Source organism: Dermacentor variabilis, chromosome 3 (assembly GCF_050947875.1).
Source record: "Dermacentor variabilis isolate Ectoservices chromosome 3, ASM5094787v1, whole genome shotgun sequence".
Taxonomy (NCBI): Eukaryota; Metazoa; Arthropoda; class Arachnida; order Ixodida; family Ixodidae; genus Dermacentor; species Dermacentor variabilis.
In genome coordinates this window covers 20,149,965-20,155,964 of record NC_134570.1, presented here as the reverse complement: position 1 = coordinate 20,155,964, position 6,000 = coordinate 20,149,965, and positions in this window count along the sequence as shown.

Genomic DNA, 6,000 nt, shown 5'->3' with positions numbered 1-6,000 from the left:
CGCATTTAAAAAAGAAAGTGTCACTAAATGTGACTACCAGCGTTACTACTGCCATCCACAGCACATGTAATCTGTAAAAGGTAACAAGTTTGTAGACACAAATACTTTCTACTGCCGCCGGGAAACGAGTTCGATCGCGCTGTGGTGGTAGTGGGCAAAGTTTCGTTTTCGAAGGGTGAAAATATAAGGTGACTAACAGTTACATATCGCGTGAGGGCCATTATAATTTAACGCTCCAAGCAATAAAGCGTGGGATTCATAAAGAATTTGCTTTCCCGAATTTTCGGTACATTGCACAATGTGATGCAGTAAAGACGTACTATGGAGCGATGTTGAGGCATGAGAGAGGATCCCAATTTCAAAGTTATTTCTCTCTCAAATATCCTTGATTAGAACTGGAAAGATTTGCAGCTTGCGTAGCCACCATAAAACGTTTTAAGCCCTTAAGAATAGAACGCCTTTGGCGCACTCATGTTGCTGCATGGTAGTTTTTACACAGTGCATAATTCGCGCAGACACCCGTACTGCGCATTTAAGGCGTTCAATGGTGTGTAAATGGCATATTTTGTAGGTTACGCCTTGTAAGGGGGTAGGGGTATCTTATTTTGTCAATGCACAAACATTGACGACGGCGTTACAAAATTATGTCTTTCATAATCGTTGTCTTGAGATGATGCATAACTAAGAAACATATATTGCTCACTAGCACATGGAAGTGTTCAGAATATATTTTGCTAATGTCCGCAGATGACCTGGTATTTGTGCAAAATACACAGGCGCTCACCGATACAATCCATGCACTGTTACGGACGTATACGGCTATATGCAGGGTGTTTCACGTAACATATGAGCCAACGATTTAGAAAAAGTGGTAAACCGCGACTGAATCAAAGCAGTGGCACAAGGTGTGACGTTAGGTGGCGCTCCTTAGGGTATTTTTTTTTTATATTGCGCTTGATTAGTTAACTAAGATCAATGATGCAAAAAAAAACTGTATTCGCTTTAGGGCCAAGTGCATTTCGTTACGTTGTATAGGGCAGCAGGTGGCAACCTACCTGCTGCATGGTGATTTTTTCCGGCGTTTAAAGAAAGCCCGCGAAATACAAAATAAAGCCACGTGACTGCGCTCGTGCGCTATCCTACTGCAGCACTCTCAACCGTGTGTCGAGCCTATCAGAGACGACAGCGCTTTCTTTCCGTGGGCCACGATTCTATGTGCCACAGTCAAAGATGCTGACGCACCGTGAAGCCGATGCCGAGAGCCGCGACCGCTCACTTCGTATGTACGGTCCGCGCGCACGGTTCTTTCGCGCGAAGTGCGGTCTAGAGCGCCGCAATACGGTAGCGCACGAGCGCAGTGACGTGGTTTCATTCCATATTTCGCGGGCTTTCTTTAAACGCCGTAAAATAAATATATCGGTCGTTTTGGAATGCCCTCCAACGTAACGAAACACACTTGGCCCTAAAGTGAATATTAAAAGTTTTGCATAATTGATCTTAGTTAATTAATTCAGCGCAATGTAAGAAATATCCTAAGGAGCGCCACGTGACGGCTAACAATATGTCGTTGGTTTCATTCAGTTACACTTAACCACGTTTTTATCAATTCTTTGGTTCATGTTACGTGAAACACAGGCACGTAGCCCGGGGGTACATTGCCTTTCTCCGCCACCTTGTTAAGGCGGTGTGTCAGCTGGTGAATGTAGGGCAGTGCCACGCATCTAGCCCGCCCATGAGCTTGTCGCTCAGTCGTCGACGCCTCCTGATCACCAGCTTTGACCACTTTTGTCAGGCATTCAGCCACTGAGGAACCCTGCTTTTGTCAGGCGAACTGCCTGTATATGTACACTTTCATGAACCCCCTGTGAAAATGCGGAAGTTGCTACATCGGCCAAACTGGCCGGTGCATCAACGTTCGTCTAGTGGAGCACACGCTGCTTGTCGAGGCACCATCGGGATCTGGGCACTTGGCGGCACATTGCAAGCACTGCGAGAGTGAATGCATGCCGGTCTTTGAGAAGACTCAAGTGATTACTTCTAGCACATGTAGATCAGTGAGAGCGTGAAATACTCGAGGCCTTCCTTATCCATCTGGAAAAACAGGCCTGCGTCAGCAAACCAAACTTATCTTTGACAGCAAAGGATATAAAATTCTTGCACATTAGGGTGTCATTGGGCATGCGCTATTGGGCACGCGTATTTTTGCCTATATATTTGTGTCCTCCTGAGAATAAAGCCAGTTCATGTCTAGCGTTCGGTGTGTCTCTTTCATGTTCTTGTCCGTGTCCTTTTTTTATGCGCTAATGCAATGTCCCCTTATACGAATAACCATCAACCAACTAGCCCAGCTTTCTGCCTTAAATAAATATACCTAACCTTTCGTTGTTTTTTCAATGTCCGTCAACAGAACAAAATCATCGTGTGGGCAGATCCTGGTGATAGCGCAGATAGGGTCCAAGCTCAATGGCACGAACCCCTGTGGGCTCGGGAACCTGTAACGCGCCCTTCGAAATCTTCGGGATGGGCCCACGTGTGGGGAGTGCTTAACGTACGCCTGCTTCACCTCCGCTGCGGGTCGGCCTGGCATTGCACTACCTTCGGGATGGACCTACGTATGCGGAGCGCTGAACGCATGCTTCAGCTCCGCCGCGGTTGGGCCCGGAATTGCACCATCTCCCGGATCGGCCCACGTGTGGGGAGTGCTTAACGCCGGCTTCACCACCGCCGCGAGTCGGCCTGGCATTGCATTACCTCCGGGATCGGCCCACGTATGGACAGTGCTTAACGCCTACTTCACCTTTGCCGCCGGTAGGCCCGGCATTGCACTATACTTCAAGCCGACCCGCGGCGGAGGTGAAGCACTTTGCTTTTCGTTTGAGAGCTTTGACTGTCGTCAGCTCTCGCTGCGATTCCATCTTCACAGAGTGGAATGATTGTCAATTTTTTCACTCTTTTTGGATGGCGGTAGTTATCGGCACCTTCTGGGGTGTGAAGGCCTGTTTTCTCATAGATTCGGTGCCCGCGCGATTAACTCCAGATGAGCTCAGTTGTCACCATCTATTCAACGATCACGCGCATCGCTGATGCTTCGTTAGTTCAACCTTTTTTGTTTGATCCAGGGACCAGGAAAGGGATTCGGTTCGCAGTCAGCAGGTGCGTACGCTCGTGGAACGAGTTGCCGCCGGAGAAAACGCCAGTTGCGTTTAACTTTTCCTTTTGCTTCATTATTTCCTCGAGTGACGGCTCGCCGCGACGCTGGCATATCCTCGAAACCATATACCCGTGATAGAGGTTAGATAAGGTGCAAAATAAAATCATGCGAAACAGCGTCCATCATCACACCCTGCAACAACCGTTAAACTCAGGAGCAATGTGACTGTCACCCGTTACCTCGTCTGGCTTTTCTCTAATTGTACAACACTTTTCGCGCGAAATTGGCAACTGGAAACAAGAGTCGCAAGGAGTTGAAAAATTAAACGATCTACTCAGGGAAAGAGCCAAGGCAACAGCCAAACAGGAAGGAAAAGCGAAAATTAACAAATTTAAGCGGTTTTTGTGAAAATATTTGTCGATCAACATCTTTTTATTTAAAAAGGAAGTAGGGAAAACACGGCCGGAAGTGGAGAATAATTCCATGTGTTCAATGACGCTTTCACAGTTATCAGTCGAGCCGCCTGACATAGCCACTTCTCTGCTGTGCTGGGTGTTTTCCTAACCTTCTGCGGTGGGCGAACCGCAGCGCTCTACGCGGTTGTGCGGGACTGGCGGCCACGCATCGTTACGCACCTTCCCGAATAACAACACGGGTCGGTCTCGGCACTCAAATTGATCGAGCAGTAGACGAGGGATCCAAAGAACTGTGGTTGTACCGAAAATATACATTTCTCCATAATTCTTCCAGAGCTAATTCAAAAAACGCTACTAGAAATCTTTATTTTGCACTTTCGCTTGTTAACTTATTTTTGGCAAGGTTCTTCCTGCGCACCTTTCATTCGCGATTACATTTGATGTGGTTGTCATTTGTCATTTAACTGTTATTACTTACTGCACTTGCTATTACTAATTCCCATATTTAAAGAACAAATTATATATTATTTTTATTTTAAACCTATATATTGTATACATAATATATGAAATGACGAATACGTTTTATTGTACGGCCGGGAACATGTTTATGAAACGAGAAATAGACACTTTATGAAAATGTATGTTTTATATATCATATGAAATGGTCAATGCGCAATTACCGTACATAGGGAACCTATTTTTTTAAGTGACGAAGATATGTTGCCTATGAAGAGTTGAAACGTGTTTTTCTATCTCCATTGCGTATAAAATTAAAGAATTGACTGTCCTTCAATACATAGTATACGTATGACAATATTTTTTTTTGAAAATTCATTAGTCGCATCGCAGGCTTTTAACAATAGATCTGCCCTGAGCAGAAGTATTTCAAGAGTAACGTATTTGAAGCTACGCTCGCTTATACCTACAGAAAGAACGTTTACGACAAGCATGCTGCAGGTGAATGATGCCGAGAGTCGGATAAAATCCGTACTCACAAGTGACATGATTGAAAAGAACGGTTCGTGCTGAAAAAGGCGCAGGCTGAGGCTGCAGTGTGCCGCGGTTGTTCGGTGCAGCGGCGGCGAGTGCCGAGGAAGGCATACCTTATGAAAGGCACAGTACTGTGCGTTGATCGATATATCGAATATCCCTGCTCATGGAGTTCGATATAGGCGTGCGATTCTTCCGTGCTTGTACGCGGAAATTCAACGAGATGTTCTTGCTGATCGATATTGACAATAATTCGAGATATCTCTGTTCTGTATACATAAGCGGCCTCCACTCTAATGTGCAGAGTCCTTGTGCAGGAGAAGCTCGATGTTGTCATTTCCCTATATACGCCGCATCACACGAGGCAGCTCTAATGCAGGACTATCATCATCACTGTATCGATGCGCGATCTTCTGCAAACGTTGGGATGACGGAAACGTCAACAGCATTTACATTTGCGTCACTGGCCTGCTGGGTAAAACAGTTATATTTGAACTTTATCTTACTATGTGTCCGTATAGGCAATGTTATTTTAATTAATATTTTGTCAACGCCGATGTTTAATACACTAATCTGTTTCTGTCGTCGAAGAAAAAAAGAAAAAAGCATCCCGAATCCTGTTGTCGACTGTGTATTTCAATCCATGCGGCAACTATAATCGGTTTAGAATGATGCTACATCTACTGCGTATATTGCCGCCCATTCGGTTTTGCTGGGAACACGAGAGGCCGCTTTCTTTTTCTTTCTTATTTTTGTCAGTCCACATCTAGCAGCTCAGCGCACTTCGTGCATTTATTCCTACACAACGAGCAGGTACATACATTGTACATGCAATCGCCAAAGTTACCTCCGTACAATGGTGCATCAAGTAGAGCAAGCACATTAAAAAACTTAATAGACCAGGGAAACTGCTAAGCAGGTAGCGAGAGAAGCTAAAGTCGGTGCTGTTAGGGTTGGCGTCTGACACCACGTGGCGACAGGTCATTCACCCGACCTTCTCTGAACCGGAGCCCACGTGCACCGGAGGGGTCATTCACCCGACCTTCTCCCCGGATTCGTCGATGAGAGGATCGACTTCTCCTCCCGTGCTTGGTATTGCGGAGGAGGGGCCCTCTCTCCGTGCCTGTCACGTGTCATCGATGGAAGCAAGATCCCGCCCACACTTGTAGAGAGCTATTTAAGGGGCTCCGAAATGTACTTTTGATATACTTCTTACTTGAGACTTCATACTTCATGATTTCCTTATTTTCTTTCAACTACCTTTGAATAAACCGTGCAAGTTTCGCACTAGCAAATCGTCTCGCCCCTGCTTGGTCGCCATGATCTACCGGATGCCTGCAGCCCGCCGACAACGCCACGCTACCCAATAAGTAACGTCGGTCGAGCTTCGTTAGGCAGGCGCCGCTACTTCTCGGCAGCAGTACGGTACGCTACCCTGGAGTA